We start from the raw sequence: 20722 nt of genomic DNA on the forward strand, positions 1-20722 counted from the left end.
GACTGGCGATCTGTTTCACATATGACAATATACATGTTTCAGTGCTATTCTTTTCAAGTCATCCCACCCTCGCCTTCTCCCACAGAGTCCAAAAGACTGTTCTTTACATCTGTGTCTCTTTTGCTGTCTTCCATACAGGTTCCCAAATGCTTTTAAAAGGAAATAGCCATTCAGAAAAAATGAGGGGACTTCCGTGACAATCCAGTGGTTAAGACTCTGCCCTTCTACTGCAGGGGACACAGGTTCTGTCCCTAGGCAGGGAACCCCATGTGCCTGTTCAGTGTGGTAGGAAAATAAAAAGAAAAAGCACAAATCTTTTTTTTTTTTTTTTTAAAGAAAAAATGAACTTGTCTTGCTCAGTGAAGAATGTATATCATCTAGCTTACCAGCTGTGTTTTGTTCTGTAGCTGTTTGAAGGTAGTTGATCTTAATACAGCCATATGGATTGAAGCTAGGATTTTTATATCTTTATCCCAGTGTCCATGTTTTAGAGCCCATATTTGGCAACTCTGTCTCATGATTGTCCTAAAAATTCCTTTTCAAAGGAGTTAAATGCTCTCTTCTTTCCTGCTTATTTGTGTCTCATAAATATTAAACAGTATCAGGGCTTCTTGAAATCCTAGTGTGTTCTAAGGCCGTGGTAGTCAAACATTTTTGACCGTCCCCAAATATAGATCTATGTTTATCTGTTGGAAGCAGAAGTTTTCAGAACGGTTGGAGCAGTGGTAAAGAATCTGCCTGCCCATGCAGGAGACACAAGAGACGTGGGTTCAATCCCTGCATTGGGAGGATTCCCTGGAGTAGGAAATGGCAACCCTCTCCAGTATTCTTGCCTGGAAAATTCCATGAACAGAGGGGCCTGACGAGGTACAGTCCATGGGTTCCCAAAGAATTGTACATGAATGAGCACGCTCGCTCCTCCACACTGAACATCAAATCTTTATCATGATTCAGAAATGGAGATTTGAAGTTCCCATGGCTTACAGAGAAATGCCAAGAATTGCCATATTTTTACTAACTCCCAGTCTTTTCACCATAACTCTATCTTAGAAGTTTTGGGTATGATCTGGTTGCTTGGTAGCATCCGAAGGCTTCAGCAGTTACCCAGCTTCCAGGTACTAAAATTACTGCGCTCATGCTATAGGAAAAAAGCAAAAGAATTTCAGACTTAATGATATCCACCATGAGTTGAATGCCTGTTATGTGCCAAGTACTATGATTGGCATGTATAATACCTAATCTTAAAAAAAAATATGAAATTTAGAATTAGCATGTTTTGTTGGAAAAGTAGTGAGGATGAAGAAAACAAAGGTTAGAGACATTAAGTAACTGGTCCAAGATTATATACTTTTCAGTTGGCTTTAAAACCTAAATTTTAAAAAATTTAGTTATTTTTTAATTGGTGGAAAATTGCTTTCAGTTTTGTGTTGGTTTCTGCTGTACAACAACATGAATCAGTCATAGTTTTATTAATATATATCCCTTCCCTCCTGAGTCTCTCTCTGCTCCCCCATCCCACCTCTTGAGGTCATCATAGAGGGCCAGACTGGGCTCCCTGTGTTACTTAGCAAATTCCCACTAATTATTTTACACATAATAGTGTATTTATGTCAATGCTACTTTCTCAGTTTGTCCTACTCTCACCTTCCCATTGGAAGGACTGATGCTAAAGCTCCAATACTTTGGCCATCTCATGCAAAGAGCTGACTCATTGGGAAAGACTCTGGTGCTGGGAAAGTTTAAAGGTAGGAAGGGAAGGGACTGACAGAGGATGGGATGATTGTATGGCATCAATGTAATGAGTTTGAGCAAACTCTGGGAGATAGTGAAGAACAGGGAAGCCTGGCGTGCTGCAGCCTGTGGGGTCACAAACAGTTGGACGTGACTTAGCAACTGAAGAACAACGTCTTCCCCTGCTGTGTCTACAAGTCTGTTCTCGTATATATTCCATATATATGATACTTATTTTTCATTTTCTGACTTACTTCACTATGTATTACAGGCTCTAGGTTCATCCACCTCTGACTCAAATTTGTTTCTTTTTGTGGCTTACTAATGTTCATTGTATAAATGTACCACAACTTCTTTATCCATTCATCTGTCAGTGAACATCTAGATTGCTTCGTTCTGTTGTAAATAGTGCTGCAATTTGAGGTACATGTGTCTTTTAGAGTTGTGGTTTTTCTCAGGGTATATGCTCAGTAATGGGATATATGATAAGAAATCTGAATGCAGTGCCAGAGACCCAGCTTTGATCCCTGGGTCGAGAAGATCCCCTGGAGAAGGGAATGGCAACCCACTCCAGTATTCTTGCCTGGAGAATTCCATGGACAGAGGAGCTTGGCAGGCTATAGTTCATGGAGTCACAAAGAGTCAGACACCCTGAGTGACTAACATGGTAGGTTTACTCCTAGGTTTTTTTTTTTTTTTTTTACTCCTAGTTTTTTAAGGAATCTCCATACTCTTCTCCATAGTTGCTACATCAGTTTACATTCCCACCAGCCGTGCAGGTGGGTTCCTTTTTCTCTACATCCTCTCCAGCATTTATTGTTCATAGATTTTTTTTTTTTAATGATGGCCATGCTGGCTGGTATGGGGTGAATCTTTTTTATGGTTTTGATTTGCATTTCTCTAATAATAAGCAATGTTGAGCCCAGATGATGAGATGGCTGGATGGCATCACGGACTCGATGGACGTGAGTCTGAGTGAGCTCCGGGAGATGGTGATGGACAGGGAGGCCTGGTGTGCTGCAATTCATGGGGTCACAAAGAGTCGGACACGACTGAGCGACTGAACTGAACTGAACTGAACTGAGCATCTTTCTATGTGTTTATTGGCCATCTGTATGTCTTCTTTGCAGAAATGTCTGTTTTTGTCTTTTGCCCTTTTTTGATTGGATCATCTGTTTTTCTGATACTGAGCTATATGAACTGCTTATATATTTTGGAAATTAGTTCTTGGGCAGTTACTTGGTTTGCCGTTATTTTTGCCCATTTTGAAGGGTTGTGTTTTCATCTTGTTTACAGTTTCCTTTGCTGTGTAAACACTTTTAAGTTGTATTAGATCCCATTTATTTTTGTTTTATTTCCATTACTCTGGGAGGTAGGTCAGAAAATCTTGCTGTGAATTATGTCAGAGTGTATTGTATATGTTTTCCTTTAAGAGCTTGATAGTTTCTGACATTAAAGTCCTTAATCCTTTTGAGTTTCTTTGTGTATAGTGTTAGGAAGTGTTCTAATTTCATTCTTTTACATGTAGCCATCCAGTTTTTCCAGCATCACTTATTGAAGAAGCTGTCTTTTCTCCATTGTTTCTTGCCTCCTTTGTCAAAGATAAGGTGCCTATAGGTGCATTGTGGTGAAGCAAATGAACCCAGAGCCTCTTATACAGAATGAAGTAAGTCAGAAAGCGAAAAACCAGTATCATATAGTAACACATATGTATGGAATCTAGAGAGATGGTATTGAAGAAACTAGTAGAAAATAGACTTGTGGACATAGAAGTGGAAGGTGAGGATAGAACAAACTGAGAAAGTAGCATTGACATATATATATATACTCAAATAGTGCGAAGTTGCTGAATAACACAGGGAGCCCAGTCTGGTGCTCTGTGATGACTTTGAGGGGTGGAATATGGGGAGGGAAGGGAAGGATGGGAGATAAAATTATGACTGATTCGCATTGTTGTATGGCAGAAACAACACAAAACTGTAAAGCAATTTTGTACCAATTAAAAAATAAAAAATTAAGTCTCTCTTACCTGAAAAAAAGAATATTTAAGAAATGGATGCTAACATTTATTTACTTAAAATTTTAATTAAAAAATCATTTAAAATATGCAACCCATAAATTTTCATATTTCCTGAATTGGAATTCTATGTAAAGGCTGCTTGTCCCCAGGCCACCATTCCCACCAAGCCTTTCAAGTTGTTCTGATACTTCATCATATCAATATTTGGTATGTAAATATCAGGGGCGATATATTGTCCTTTGATAAGGCAGAGTAGAGTACTAAAAACTCAGGTGCAGGCTTATGCCATTCTGCTAATTTTGAAGCCGTTTTCTTCTTAGACCAGACAAGTTTTTCAGATGTTCATTGATCAAGTTTTATTTGGCATTTGAACAGAGGAGAAACAATGTTGACTAAGTAAACATTCTGAGCGTCTTTGTCTTCTAGTCACTGAGAAGAATCTTTATCTGTTCCCTGCCTTCATGTCTGCAGGGACCTCAGATCAATCTGCTATATCTTAATTTGATCTTATTTTCCAGGTCATCAATTCAGTTTTTCTGTCCCTCACAGGCTTGGTATTCACACTAATAATGGTGTCTGTCCGTTGTTATCTAGATGTCCTCATTTTCCTCTCAGTCTTTTATAGTTTTGAACAGATCTTTCTAATTCTGTTCATATCAATATCTCTGACTTTTAACTAATCTTTTCTCAATTTTTAAGTAAATTTAATACAGCTTTTTTGAGAAGTCATATGTGACTTGTTTCTATCAAATATGGTACCTTCCTGGGTCGGGAGGATCCGCTGGAGGAGGTGTAGGCTACCCTCTCCAGTATTCTTGGACTTCCCTTGTGGCTCAGCTGATAAAGAATCCACCTGCAATGTGGGAGACCTGGGTTTGATCCCTGGGTTGGGAAGAGCCCCTGGAGAAGGGAAAGGCTACCCACTTCAGTATTCTGGCCTGAAGAATTCCATGGACACAGTCCATGGGGTCACAAAGAGTTGGACACAACTGAGCGACTTTCACTTTCACTCAAGCAAGTATTTAAAAGCAACTTAAACAGAATAATATGAGAGCAATACTCATAAACTGATCTTCCCAGTACTGTGATAATAGTCATCTGGATAAGACTGCCAGATTTAGCAAAAATATAAATATAGGATGCCCAGTTAAATATTAATTTCAGATATAAAAATGATGTTTTCAAGTAACAAGTAAGTCAGTCCTATGCAATATGAAATCACAAGCAGTTGAACTAGGCATCCTGTATTGTATGTGGGAACCCAAAAGCTGGGGCAGAACACAGTAGTTTCTAACCCTTCTTGAATTATGAAATTTTAAAACAATGAAAGCTCACATTATAGTTGAGCACATTGGATTAAATATATTTTTTATATGACACTGATTTTTATACTAGTTGCCCTATTTAATCATTCAGTAAAATACAATAAAAAAGCTAACAAGTCAGGAGTTCTGCTCATGAAGTATTGTTGAGCCCTCCTTCCCTCCAGTATCATTCTCTGCTGCTCCTCCCCTTTGCCCACATGGCCTTGATCTCTCCAGGGGTAATCACATAGTGGTATTGTGATATCTGCTTTCAAGGTTAAAGCCAGACTTTTTTTTTTGCCTCATTTACCTCATCCCATCTCCATCTCTTTCCTTACATTTAGAAGTTGTAGATATTCCTCCAGTAGCAAATGCAGAGGTGTCCTCTTGACTGATACCCGGGGTCAGAGTGCTATATCTTTGTTGTTTGAAGAATCAAAATCCTTTCCCTCTCTGTGGCTCTTAGATTTGCTATGTTTGTGACAATGTCTTGGTCCTACTATCCCCATCATGTTTCAGGGCTGTGTTATTTACCATTGTGATCTTGAACACGTTATTACAGCCATAGCATGAAATGCCAGCTCAGTGGCTCCTTAGGCAGTTGCAGGAAACACTATCTTCATAAAGCATTTCAGCCTCTGCTAGGTTGAAGATAGATTTAAGTAAAATGTGTGCTTTCTGATGATCATGATAAATCTGTGTATAGACTTCTTTGATTCTCTTCTGTGTATCAGGAAGTTAGCATTATGAACTAAAATGTGATGACTTACTCCAGAGTTACCTCCAAGTAGCCCCTGAAAAAGTAGGGTTTTGAATGAGACTATCTATTTCTTGTTGGTAAAAATGTTAGCCATGGATTTGGTGATGATAGATAACATCCTCCTTATGGTGGTTTTTTTTTTTTTTTTATCATTCTTGTTCCCAAGGAGCTCAAGGCATTTCACAGGGCAGATATGAGTGACCAAGCACAGAAAATTTACCCCAGTCTAGTTTTCATTTGTGGCTCAGTATGGGACATGACACACCCTTTACTTAAGTAGAAATACAAGCTCTTTCTTTATTCTCTGCCCGTCTGCTTTGGTTGACCATTTTCTTGTGTCATAGAATCATTTATTACACAGGTATTTTTGTTTAGCCCCTACTGCATAGGGTACTGTATGGGTTACTATAAGGCACCATCTTTAGTGACCAAGCTGTCTTACCCCAAGGCGATATATAGTAAGTTTTAGTTAAGTCTATAGAAGTTGGTATTATCAGAGCATAAGGGAAGAGGGTATTATTTTAATTTTGGATCATCAGGAACGTACCAGGGAAAAAGTCTGATATGATCCTTTATAAATGGATGGGATTTCAGAAGGGGAAAATGTGGGAAGTAGGGTCATCCAAGAGAATGGAAAGTGCACAAAGGCATTAAAACTTGAAAGAACAGTGAAACTTTGGGACATGAGATATGGTTCAGATGGAATAGAATAAGGATTTGTTTCTATTAGAGGATAGCAGGTGGGACCATACTGTAGATGGATTTGAATGCTGCTGCTGCTGCTACTGCTAAGTCACTTCAGTTGTGTCCAACTCTGTGTGACCCCATAGATGGCAGCCCACCAGGCTCCCCTGTCCCTGGGATTCTCCAGGCAAGAATACTGGAGTGGGTTGCCATTTCCTTCTCCAACGCAGGAAAGTGAAAAATGAAAGTGAAGCCGCTCAGTCATGTCCGACTCCTAGCAACCCCATGGACTGCAGCCTACTAGGCTCCTCCGTCCATGAGATTTTCCAAGCAAGAGTACTGGAGTGGGTTGCCATTGCCTTCTCTGGGGTTTGAATGGTACCTAGGAGTAAAACAGTGCTTTATCACTATAGCATATAAAATGGATAAGCAATAAAGACCTACTGTATAGCACAGGGGACTACATCCAATATGAATCATTTTGTTCTATGTCTGAAACTAATACAATATTGCAAATCAGCTGAACTTCAATTTAAAAAAAAAAAAGCTATGTATTACCAAAAAATAAATAGTAAAACATTTGTGATACTATGGAAAAACAATGACAAGAAAACAACAGTGCAATGCTTTAGGCAAATAAGTATTGCACAGCCTGATTGAAAGAGAGAAAATCTGTGAATGATTTAGAGGCCATGGAAAGAGCCTGAGCTTAAAGCGATAATATCCTTAACTATGGTGATGGTCCAGAAAAAAAACATGTTCTGCCTGACCTAAGTAATGCTTGGTTTCTCTGAGGAATAATATTATTTTCATATTGTGAACTAGTTACAAATTGTACCTAAGTACCCTGCAAGATAGGAACCATTATGTGTATATAACTTACAAACACTTAAAGCTCTGGAAAATGAAAGATCTTTTATTTGTAGTTTTGTTGTTCTGCTCAGTTGCTCAGTCATGTCCACCTGTTTGCAACCCCATGGACTGTAGCCCACCAGGCTTCTTTTTCCGTGGGATTTTCTAGGCATAAATACTGGAGTGAGTTGCTGTGAGTTGTTTAGCTGTAGTGAGTTTCCTCCTCCAGGGGATTTTCTGGACTCAGGGATCAAACCTGGGTCTCTGAGCCTCCTGCATTGACAGGCAGATTGTTTACCACTGCGCCAGAACTAAGCCTAAATAAAAAAGCAGCGCTGGACAAACACCTGGGAAGAAACCTTGCAGCTCCCATAGCGCTGAGTTAAGTTGAAATAACTTCCACAAATGTCCATTTAATAAATGAGAAATAAATGGAGTTACTTTTACAATTTCTTAATGTTTATAGAAGTTTCACTTTCTTTCCCTTCATTAGAAATTCTGACTTCATTTTTTTAGTTTATTTATTTTTCAGTTGAAGGATAATTGCGTTACAGAATTTTGTTGGTTTTTGCCAAACATCAACATGAATCAGCCATATGTAATGTATGTCCCCTTCCTCTTAAACATACCTCCCATCTCCCTTCCCATTAGCCCTCTAGATTGTCACAGAGCCCCACCTTGAGTTCCCTGAGTCATACAGCAAAGTCCCCTTTACTATCTATTTTACATATGATAATGTAAGTTTCCAGGTTACTCTCTCCATCCATCTCACCCTCTCCTTTCTCCCCCACCCCCTGAGTCCATAAGTCTGTTCTCTATATATGTGTCTCGATTGCTGCCCTGCAGAAAATTTCATCAGTACTATCTTTCTAGATTCCATATATATGCATTGGTATACAGTATTTATCTCTCTCAGAAATTCAGACTTTAAAAATCCTGTCTTAGCAACTTGGGTCTATTAGGAACAAATAACATAAAAATATGTGGGCAGTATAGCATTTAAATCAGAAACAAACATATGTTGATTAAAGCAGAGGAGATGGTGATGTTTCAGAAGATGACAGCCAGTGAAAGAGGACAACCAATGCACTCTTTCTTTCTCACTGTTTCTCTCTCTGCTTTTTCGTGCTAGTGTTATAGAACTTAAATAACTAGCTGCTCAAAAGATAGAAAAAATTCTCATTTTGTGAGTATCATATTCTTATGAAATAGAAGGTGTTAGTCTTTCTAAACGATCCTAAAATCGAAGAAGAGAGGATCTGTGTCTTCCTTTGATTGAATTAAGACTAATAAAGAAACTGAACCTATTAAATACTATAATCCAGAGTTACAATGAATAGGAAACAATTTCCTGATTGTTGTCTAATATTGATCTCAGTCTAATACTTCAAGCTATTTTATTGAGAAAGAGTTAACATGTAAACTATAAAGGATACTTCAGATTTCTAAAACATCATACTTAATGTAATTTGCTTCTTCTAACAGGGTTTTTAACACATTAATTATGTAATTCATTTCCTCTCACTTTTAAAGTAAAAAGACTAATAATTTAAAAAATGCAGCACTTGAATGTGTCTTTAATCTTTTATGAATTTTCATATAAAATGAGGTAAAACTCAGTGAGTAAACTCCAGATAGCTCTTCATAATGATGATTTTTGGCAATTGCAATAGTGATAGAATTTCTAACTTCTATTTTAAGATAGATCCATTCTGATTTTTTGTAGTTTATATAATATCTGTAATTATTCTCATGTGTCTCCTTTGATAGTAGAAGCAAGAACATTTTGGTATGCATTTTGCTGTGAAATTTTGGTTTGGAAGTCTATGACTCCTTATCTTTGGTTTGGTGCAAATTATTTCCTTTTGTCACTGCTCTTGACTAAATGAGGTTAGAAGAGAATTGAAAACTCAGATTTAAAATTATATAACTTGAGTCTCTTCATCATAAAGCATATATATATATATATATATATATATATATATATATGTATGTATATGCTTCCCATGCCTGCTTCCCTTATTCCGATTCATTCAGCACCCATTTATGAAGCACCTACTAAAGTCTCAGGCCACCAGGGAAACAAAGACAAGTAAGACCTGATTGTCTACCTGGAGGTGGCACTCAAATGGGGATATTCAGACATGGGTACCAATTAATTAGAAAAGCACAGTGGAAGACCGGAGGACAAATTGATTTAGGGAGAAAAAGAGGGGAGACTTCTAGAATAACTTTTTCCATGTCAGCTTAGGCATGGGAATTGATTCCACTGAGAATCAGAATATAGGAAATTCTGAATTGAGTTTTTGGATTGTTTTGGATATGGATTGGTAAGTCTGTTAGACCAGTAGTTCCCAAATAACAATTAGTGGACTTTAGCTCAAGGACAGGTAGATCTTTGTTAAAAATACAGATTGCCTGGAAATGCTTAGAGATATTGGTAGATTATATCTAGGTGAAATCTGGGTATTTAGCTCCAGAAATAAATTATCAGATGATTCTGATAACCAGTATGGTTTGGCCTCTACTTTAGTAAAGATCCAGGAGAGAGAAGACAGATGGTAGTTGAAGTTACATAGATGGATGTGGTTTCCCAGGGAGAGCGTGGAGAGTGAGCACAGAACAGTGCTAAGGATGTGACACCGTCAGATAAGGAGTGGGCAGAGGAGGAGTCAGCAAGGAAACTAAAAAAGCAATATACTGTGTCAAGGAGCTGGGATATATTTACCTAGACCTTCCAAGTCTTAGAATAGTAATGCTTATCTCTGAGTCCATATAGAGGGAAGCAGTGCCGAATAAGTCTTTAGTTTCTACTCATTATTTGGCATTATTCCAAAAAGGATTAATCAGATTTCAAATGTACCATGTTGCAAAAAGGATTGTACTACTTACAGAGAAATCTGTTGGAGAAACAAAAATTGACCCTCTTGAATAGAGAATTATGAATAGAATATCAGAAAAGAAAGTTGCTATATTAACCAGAATATGTAAAACAAAAAAAAAACCTTATTGTACACTTTCTAGATTGAATTAGAATATTTAATTATTGAAGTGACCTTTGTTATTGAGAACTAGAAGTTTTATAGTCTCTCAGGAACAAATTGTTCTGTTCTTGCCCCTTCCTATTTTATTTTTATTGTAATCAGTGCATCTTCTAGTCCTGCTTGAGTAAAATCTTATGTTAATGGAAACATGTATTGTTACAAAAAGGAATAAAATGGCAATTATGTAACCTGATTTGATACAAAAATGGACTTTTTCAAAACCCATACTCCAGTATAGAGTAACTTTATTGATCATAAAGGATTTTAAAAATATGCATATTATTCACATTTACTTATGGTTGTTATTATAGTTTGGGCTTCCCAGGTGGTGGTAGTGATAAAGAATCCACCTGCCAATGCAGGAGACTTAAAAAAACTCAGGTTTGATCCCTGGGCCAGGAATATCCCATGGTGAAGGGAATGCCTATTCACTCCATTATTCTTGCCTGGAGAATCCCCATGGACAGAGGAGCCTGTCAGGCTACAGTCCATGGGGTTGCAAAGAATCAAACATGACTGAAGCAGCTTAGCATGTAGTTACTGTTTACTTATACTCAACTCTCCTGTGAAGTTCCAGATGATCCTTTACAAGTTATAGGATCATATCCATAGTTGTGTGACCCATTTTTAATTTAATGGGCTTTACTGATTACATAGAGGTTTTTGAGAAACTCAATGAACAGATGGCCAAATGGTCAATGGTAGACCAACATTTTTAACATTTGAGGTTCTACATTAAAGGTGAGTTTTTAAAAAGTCATCAGAATTGACATGGTATTGGAAGACTATTTTATTGTGAATAATATGTTGTCAAAGACTAAAAGAAAGGCAATGATTCATATCTTTGAATAGAGGAAATTTATTGGTGAGAATACGACAATGAAAACTTTTATTTGTTGATGGCCTACTTGTCAGAATTTAACCAGTTTCAAAGTTAAGAGAGGGAACATAATCCACCCAAGACTGCCCTTGCTTCTAACACTAATTGTGTCAAGGTGTTAACCAAAGTCACCCTCAGGTTCAGTAATTCACTAGAAACAATCGCAAAACTCCATGAAAGCTGTAATACTAATGTGTGTGTGTGCTTAGTCTCTCAGTCGTGTCTGAATCCTTGCAACCCTGTGGACTGCAGCCTGCCCGGCTCCTCTGGGTGACATCATATTACAGCTACAGGATACAGATTAAAGCTTGCCAAGGGATGAAGGATGTTGGGCAGACTCCACGAGAAGTGCCAAGCATGGTGCTTCCTTTGTCCTTTCCCCATGGAGTCATGGACCATGTAGTTTCCTGACATCAGTATGTGAACATGTGCTGGGAGTATTGCCAGTTAGTAAAGCTCACTTGAATCTTGTCCAGAGTTGTTATAGGGGCTTGTTCATGTAATGTTTATATGACTGACTTTAGCCTCCAGCCTCTCCATAGATAGAACTAATACTCTGTGCTTCAAAAACCCCATGATGAGTCACATTGCTAGGTTATTAGGTGGTCATGCCCACGTGCAAACAAAGAATTCTTATTAGACTTGATATCACAGGGGCCTAGAGATCACCTCCTAGAGTCCAATGGCAAAAGCCAGTCCTTTTTTTTTGGGTAAGGTTAATCTTCACTACACAGCAGTTCTGCAGATGAGGCTCAGCTGAAATAAAGTTTCAGAGTTCACAAAACTGACTACAGATACCATAGCAGATGAAATAACTCCTTGTTGTTTGCAAGATTAAGTTAAAACATCTTCATTCAAGATTAACTTTCCATAGTTTAGATCCCACTCAACTTGCCCTTTTATAAATTTCCTTCTCTAGTCAGAATCATATTTCCTGGGCATGCCAAGTGCCTTCCTGCTTTGCAGCCTCTACTCACACCACACTTGTCAGTGTGTTCTCTTGAGATCATTCAGCTTTGTTGAGACTATCTTGTCCACAATGTTCAGCCTAGTCTCCATCTCCTATAGAAGGCGATTTTTCACCATTTTATCCCTTATATAATCACTTTCTTTACTGAATTCCTGTAGCCAACATTACTCATATCATTTACTTGGCTGTTAGAATCTGTTTCCTTCCATTTTGTCTTTACAAGTAAGTATTAACCTGTAGCAATTTAGGGACATTATGGACTATGTCTTATACCTTTTTGATCCTGTAGATCCTAATACAATGTCTCACCCATGATGTTAAATAAATATTTGAATGGTAAGCTTTCATATAGACACATGTAACTAGGAACACGTATTCAAATTTATTAACTGAAACATCTTATAACAGTAATCTCATTTATCCTAACAAATTTCTGAGGTAGCCAGGTTAATCCAGGAGAGTATCAGAGTTATGTTTAAGAATTCATTGAAGACATCTGCAAACATAAAGGTCAGCAAAATGCTGGAGAATGTTCAGAAAAATATTGGCATCCTGCTCTACCTCAGGGCCTTTCCTACAAAGCTTTTTCTTTAAATATTTGAATTCTTACTCAGAGAAGCAAAACCACTCTACCTGAAATACCATCCCATTCCTCACTATATCTTGTTTTATTTTTATAGTACTTTTCACTAAACAATATTATATACTTGTTTTTTTATGTAATGAAAGTTACTCTTACACAATGGTTAGTAAATATATAGCCCTTAAAATTTTTATTTATCTTAAAAGAGTTTAAAGGACTGTTTTGATAAATTTTATAATTAATGATTTAAAAAATAATGCAAAGTTAGAAATAATCTAACTTTGGAAAATACTAATGTATTTTCCAATCTGAACTAACAGAGTTCAGTTATTGTGCTTCATGTTAACAAGAGTTGCAGAATTTATCGTTGCCCATTGATACAAGTTTCCAAGACTGTCAAGTACACCAGTTGAACCTTTATTTTGAGACAATGAGTGGTCAGCGGTCCTGGGAATGAGGGCATATCCAAATATGGCCAGAGATGCATTTGGAGTCTAAAAGTAACCCCAGATACTCATCATGGCGAGGTACCTGACCTGGATTCCCTAGGATTTCAGGGAAATCCAGGCTGTTCTCATAGGCTACAGTGCTTCTTAGTCTTCTAGTCCCAAAGAAATGCTTTATTCTAATCTCATAATTCCTGCTGCATTCCCCGAAGTCCCTTCAAGATTAAGGTATTCATTATGGATATTGACTGGTCTTGTGAAGACAGTACTTCCTCTCCCCTCACTTCCGCTGCTGTTTGTTCTCACCGTTGCTACTTCCCCTAAGAGATTTCCTTCTAGTTGAAGCCAGAATATGGCTTATATTTTTGACCTTTGTGTCAGGCTTTGATTCTGAGACATCTGGCAGCATGTTTGTGCAGTGCCCAGGAAGCAGCTTGCTAACAATATGGTTAAGTTGTCATTTATTGCTTTGCTTCCATATTACCCTGCTAATGCTGAGACTCCCCTCGCCCGTATTCAAGAAATGAAGGCTGACAGTGATCCAGCCTTTTTGTGTTACTGTTTCTAGCTCATGATTTTAGTAGCATGTTTGAAACTAGAATGAACTTTTTATGTTTTCTCCTTTCATCTCTGCTTCTTTGGAATTTTGGCAAACATCAAGGCAAATAAAGCAGAGCCACCACTGCAAACCCGTCTGCTTTCAGGGACATGTAAGCTGACTCGTTTGTGATGTTTCTCCACAGATCTAGCTCCAGCATAGAGCTAAAGGAGGATCCCTGTGGAGTAAGAATAGAAGGCATGTTTTAAGGTCAATTTTTTTTCCTTAGGCTCTGAATCATTTATCTGCTGACTGCTTGTGGCTACGCTTGGTCTGCATTGGTGTCTCTAATAATACAAGTTGACATGGTACTTAAAAGTTGAAATGAAAAGTGAAAATTCACTTCTAGTTGGGATTTGACAATAGAGATTCATAAGAAAAGGTGCAGCGAGAGTTGTAAAAATGTAGCAAATCAGAGTACAGCCAAAGGTGTTTGTTTATCAGGACATTGACTTTTTCACTTCATCTGGTGCTACAGTCACATGTGACAACACTCATCCTCACTAGAATACCTTTCCAGTTGTTGACAGCCTAGAAATTGTTCCATAAAAAATAATAAGGTATGGTCATCCAAACCCGTCTTCCTGATACTTGTTGACACTTCAATGCTGTATTCATTTCTTTCTCACAACAAGCAAGTAAGTGATGATTGTCTTCAAAGAAGAATTAAGAGGATTAGAAAGATGTCAGAATATATACAATATACTGGAAGAAAACTTTGATAATCCTCTTGATAACTGGCTGTAAATTGTCTCCACTTAAGATGATCAAGAGTTAATTGAGATACTTATCATACCTCTTAGCAATGGTTTTAAACTAATCTTCAACAAACTGAATTATATATCCTTTGTCAGGCCATGGATTTATCACACTAGAGATCGATATATTGTTAAAGATAAGTTTTGTTTTATGACTTAGCAATTTGAAATGAAAGAAAATCCTTAAAGGATAAACTCAATAGAAATTTCATTTCTGTGTGGTGATAGTATCAGAGGAGTGTGGTTCAAGGAAGAAAGAAAAGACTTTCTTTCAAACCTCTCACTACTGTTTATGCTTTGAGTCTGCTTGTATGTGTGGCCCAAGCTGATGCCTCCCTAGGCAGGATAGAAGATGATCTCAAGGACTTTGCCTACCAATGATTTTCATGATGGTGACGGTCCAGCAGGGAGACTTGTATTAGAAACAGTGGCATTTGTTCTGTCCCTAACCATGACTTCAACCTCTCGCTGATCCTCAGATGCTGAATTCTGAAGTAAAGAATGAAAACGGTAACTGTTCTGGCAAATTTAGCTTCTGCTGTACTCTGTGTTTACCAATCTTCTTTCAGGGTATATTTTTTTCTTGCATGAATATATGCAAAGCTGGAGCCAGAGTGTTCACACTGGCGTTAGTGGCCCCAGCATTGCATATTGGGTTAAACATCACTTTATCTAAATAATTGTTCAGTTTTGCTTTTCATCATGGACTAATAGAAACCAGGATAATATCAGACATAATATACATAAGATGCCTGATAGAAAATTTAGAAGAGGGTGTATATGCATTAGTGCATCATCACGCTGAAAGCTCAAAGGAAATTGTTTTCATAATCACAATGTTTATGATATCTGAAGAAAAACAGTGATTTATTTCATTATTTAAAGTGTGCAAATACAGAAGTTCAGTTCAGTTCAGTCGCTCAGTCGTGTCCGACTCTTTGAGACCCCATGAACCACAGCACACCAGGCCTCCCGGTCCATCACCAACTCCCAGAGTTCACTCAGAGTCACGTCCATCGAGTCAGTGATGCCATCCAGCCATCTCATCCTCTGATGTCCCCTTCTCCTCCTGCCCCCAATCCCTCCCAGCATCAGAGTCTTCTCCAGTGAGTCAACTCTTCGCATGAGGTGGCCAAAGTACTGGAATTTCAGCTTTAGCATCATTTCTTCCGAAGAAATCCCAGGGTTGATCTCCTTCAGAATGGACTAGTTGGATCTCCTTGTAGTCCAAGCGACTCTCAAGAGTCTTCTCCAACACCACAGTTCAAAAGCATCAATTCTTCAGCGCTCAGCCTTCTTCACAGTCCAACTCTCACATCCATACATGACTACCATAGCCGTGACTAGACAGACCTTAGTCGGCAAAGTAATGTCTCTGCTTTTGAATATGTTATCTAGGTTTCTCATAACTTTTCTTCCAAGGAGTAAGTGTCTTTTAATTTCACGGCTGCAGTCACCATCTGCAGTGATTTTGGAGCCCCCCAAAATAAAGTCTGACACTGTTTCCACTGTTTCCCCATCTAATTCCCATGGAGTGATGGGACCAGATGCCATGATCTTCGTTTTCTGAATGTTGAGCTTTAAGCCAACTTTTTCACTCTCCTCTTTCACTTTCCTCAAGAGGCTGTTTAGTTCTTCTTCACTTTCTGCCATAAGGGTGGTGTCATCTGCATATCTGAGGTTATTGATATTTTTCCCAGCAATCTTGATTCCAGCTTGTGCTTCTTCCAGTCCAGCATTTCTCATGATGTACTCTGCATATAAGTTAAATAAGCAGGGTGACAATATACAGCCTTGATGTACTCCTTTTCCTATTTGGAACCAGTCTGTTGTTCCATGTCCAGTTCTAATTGTTGCTTCCTGACCTGCATACAAATTTCTCAAGAGGCAGGTTAGGTGGTCTGGTATTCCCATCTCTTTCAGGATTTTCCACAGTTTATTGTGATCCACGTGGTCAAAGGCTTTGGCATAGTCAATAAAGCAGAAATAGATGTTTTTCTGGAACTCTCTTCCTTTTTCGATGATCCAGTGGATGTTGGCAATTTGATCTCTGGTTCCTCTGCCTTTTCTAAAACCAGCTTGAACATCAGGAAGTTCATGGTTCACGTATTGTTGAAGCCTGGCTTGGAGAATTTTGAGCATTACTTTACTAGCATGTGAGATGAGTGCAATTTTGTGATAGTTTGATTATTTTTTGGCATTGCCTTTCTTTGGGACTGGAATGCAAACTGACCTTTTCCTGTCCTGTGGCCACTGCTGAGTTTTCCAAATTCACTGGCATATTGAGTGCAGCACTTTCACAGCATCATCTGTCAGGATTTGAAATAGCTCAACTGGAATTCCATCACCTCCACTAGCTTTGTTCGTAGTGATGCTTTCTAAGGCCCACTTGACTTCACATTCCAGAATGTCTGGCTCTAAGTGAGTGATCAGATCACACCATCGTGATTATCCAGGTCGTAAAGATCCTTTTTGAACAGTTCTTCCGTGTTTTCTTGCCATCTCATCTTAATATCTTATGTTTCTGTTAGGTCCATACCATTTCTGTCTTTTATCAAGCCCATCTTTGCATGAAATGTTCCCTTGATATCTCTAATTTTCTTGAAGAGATCTCTAGTCTTTCCCATTCTGTTCTTTCCCTCTATTTCTTTGCATTGATCACTGAAGAAGGCTTTCTTATCTCTTCTTGCTATTCTTTGGAACTCTGCATTCAGATGCTTATATCTTTCCTTTTCAAGGGTGTCTAAAAATAAATTCACCACAATTTTAAACAGCTGAACATGATCCTTAATGAGAAGAAGGAATAATAATTATTATTTTTATTTATTTCTTTAATGAGTATTCTCAGATTTAGGGACTTCACTGGTGGCTGACTGATAAAAAACCTGCCTGCCAGTGTAGGAGATAGTGGGTTTGATCCCTGGGTCAGGATGATCCCTTGGAGGAGGAAATGGCAATCCACTCCAGTATTCTTGCCTGGAGAATCCCATGAACCAGGGAGCTTGGCAGGCTACAGTCCATGGGGTCACAAAGAGTCAGACACAACTTAGCAATTACACAGATTAATGTGTTCACTTGATAATAGGCAGTGTACTAAGCACTTTACACACATTATCTTATTCTAAACAACATGAATTTGGTATGACCATCCCAGTTTAAAGATGAGGAAATTGAGTTTAGTGAGATTAAATAATTTGTCTGAGCTTCTATAGTTGTTACGTGAAGTAGCCGGAAATAGAACCAATGAGTTTGACTGGCCCCAGAGCCACTAAGCCACCATATTGGACTGAAGATCGGAATGGGACATACATCCATGGGGAAGTAAATTGTGGGTAAAGTTGTGAGTCTCTAGATACTGGTGAATTCGCCACCTGTCAGGAAGTAAATTCTTCCCTCTTGTCATTCTAAGAATAATTGTAAGGACTTGAGACTGTTTATGGGGCCTTTCCAAGAAAATGACCTCATATTAATTTTGGTTGTGCTTATAAAATGTTTTTGGCAGTTACTTGGCTTCTTTTTTGTCCTCTGTTCATTTTATTTATTTCATTAATTGGAATAAGTTTAAAAAAGAGATGAATATTGAAGAGAAAAATCATGTTGTCTTCCTTTTGCAATGTAGTTTTAGTGATTCCCTGACTCAAATACTTTAATGATTGAGTGGATAAATTCGGGGGATTAGATGTAGGTTCCCGAATATATACCATTCCTATTCTTAACAGTATGGGTAATTGGAAGATGGTTAACTTCAGCTTTTGCTTTGAAAACACTATTATTTTCTCTAGCAATTTCATTCATAATAGTCTGTTTGTAAGAGTCTAGTGTACTTCTTGGGGCTTCCCTGATAGCTTAGTTGGTAAAGAATCCGCCTGCAGTGCAGGAGACCCCAGTTCGATTCCTGGGTTGGGAAGATTCTCTGGAGAAGGGATAGGCTACCCACTCCAGTATTCTTGGGCTTCCCTTGTAGCTCAGCTGGTACAGAATCCACCTGCAATGTGGGAGACCTGGGTTGGGAAGATCCTCTGGAGAAGGGAAAGGTATTCCGGCCTTGAGAATTCCATGGACTTTATAGTCCATGAGGTTGCAAAGAGTTGGACATGACTGAGTGACTTTCACTTCACTTCAGTGTACTTCTTAACCTTCACTTACATGAAAGGCATCAATGAATAATGTAACTAAAAATAGCTTATTTAGTTTATAAAGTAAAGTTGCAGAAATTGTTCCCTTAGCCAACTGAGAGCAATATGTAGGAAGAAAACTCTAGAAACACATATGTAGAAGGCATTTAAAAGTAATCATAGCAAGGTAAAGTTTATTAAGTGCAGAAAAGTCTATGATTTTTAATGGGTTATCCATAACATCTTATGGAAAACTCCGAGCAAGCTTTCTGCCCAACCCAATATTTTCATTTGATTTTGCCCCTTTACTTTTTAAAACAAACAAGGAAGATTCAACTATTCATAGAAAAAATTGAACAATATTATGCAGAGTTATATCCTAGACATTTTTGATCAATTTCTCTTTCTCTGAATCAGACTGTTGGCACCATTTAAACATAGCATGATACCAACAAAGTAGGCAGTTTCTAGGGAATATAGTCCAATGACTTCTTTCCCACAGCATCTCAGAAAGTGAAAAATGAGTTATCCTGTGAAGCAGTCGACACATGTTTGCCCCTAAAATAGTTCAACTTGGGAGGAGTAACATTTTCATTGGCTGTCTTTTTCAAAGAGTTTGTCAGTGGAGACTTAGTGAAAAGAAAACCCACTGAAGGAGGAAATCTGGACAGTGAAAACTCATCTGCCCAGCACCAGATCCCCCTGCTTAGACTCATATCAGACCAGATAAATCATGCCTTTTGTAATATATTTCCATATACATTGCCTTTATATTTACCTTGTTCTATATCCCCGTCTTAACCCCAGTAGTCTGTACCATTAGAAACTACATTGGCCATGATAAATGTAAACTTCCTATGTATTATTTTATTTAAGGTATGGTAATTTTTTGAAAGTTTCATTTTTATTTGTCTTTAGCATCCCATTCCTATAAGGCATCAGAATTTCCTCTGGACTGATTTATAATATGTTTGGTGTTTGCTGGCAGATTTGGAACGTTTCGGTTTTAGTTGTTTCTCCACATGATATAAGATCTAATTACCACCCAGCATGATATAGCAGCTGAAATGAAAAAGGTAGCAAGAGAAGGCACTGGCTTAACTTTAGAGCTCATCAGCTACTCCTCCTTATATACTTTTCGGCTAGAAAAGAAAGAGAAATAGCATTTGTTAAAGTAACTCATATATTAAACATTTTTTTTTCCTTTCTAAATTTTAACTGAAAGAGGGGATTTGTTCAAATATGGAAACGATATTAAACCACTTTTAATTTGCATTAGTCATGATTGATGCTTCTTTAATTGTGGAGAATATTTTCATTATTGGGGTTGCTAGAAGTAGTCTCGTTCTATTTTCTTGACATTTAAACAGATAAAACAAACATTGAGAAGAATAAAATCAAGTGAATGATTAATCATTTTTTTAAAGCTTAGAACATACTCAGTTTTGAACTTTTAGATCCTAAATCTGTCTGGAAAAGAAAAGCCTCTAGATTTATATTTAAAGTGTATGTCATCTTAGGATGCTAGTTTGGGGGCTTTTTATTTTCTGAAGCAAATGAGTTGGGTAATTTACCTATTGGGAGGAAAGACTGATAATATTTTGTATTTTTTAAATGACTGTGGTCTGAGTTTTCACATATCAGATTCTCTAAAAAGTCAGATAATATCTGGTTTGGGGCCGGTGTGGAGAAACACAGACACTATCATTGTTTGGATTATGTGTGTTACAACAACTCTGAAGGGAAAGTTCCTTAAATGGAAAGGCATATATCTAGTATCCTAGCAGTTCCACCTCTAGGAATCTGTCTTGAACATGTATGTATGGAAATATTCCTAGTGATAATATTTGTGATATAAATAGAAAAAATATAAAATATCAGTGATAAGAAAATGTTAAATAAATTATGGTATGTCTATATCCAGATGTATCTCATTCTTTTTCATAGTTGCTCTTAAAGAGAATTAAATATATTTAC

The 20722-nt window shown here is 37.8% G+C and overlaps 1 protein-coding gene across 6 annotated transcripts in view; it reads left to right on the top strand.

Moving 5' to 3' along the window:
* The window catches only part of RABGAP1L (RAB GTPase activating protein 1 like), a 726983-nt gene that overhangs the window by 388010 nt on the left and 318251 nt on the right, over positions 1–20722 (top strand). The gene's annotated exons all lie outside the window — the stretch shown is intronic.

The sequence above is a fragment of the Ovis canadensis genome, chromosome 12, assembly GCF_042477335.2.
Source record: "Ovis canadensis isolate MfBH-ARS-UI-01 breed Bighorn chromosome 12, ARS-UI_OviCan_v2, whole genome shotgun sequence".
Taxonomy (NCBI): Eukaryota; Metazoa; Chordata; class Mammalia; order Artiodactyla; family Bovidae; genus Ovis; species Ovis canadensis.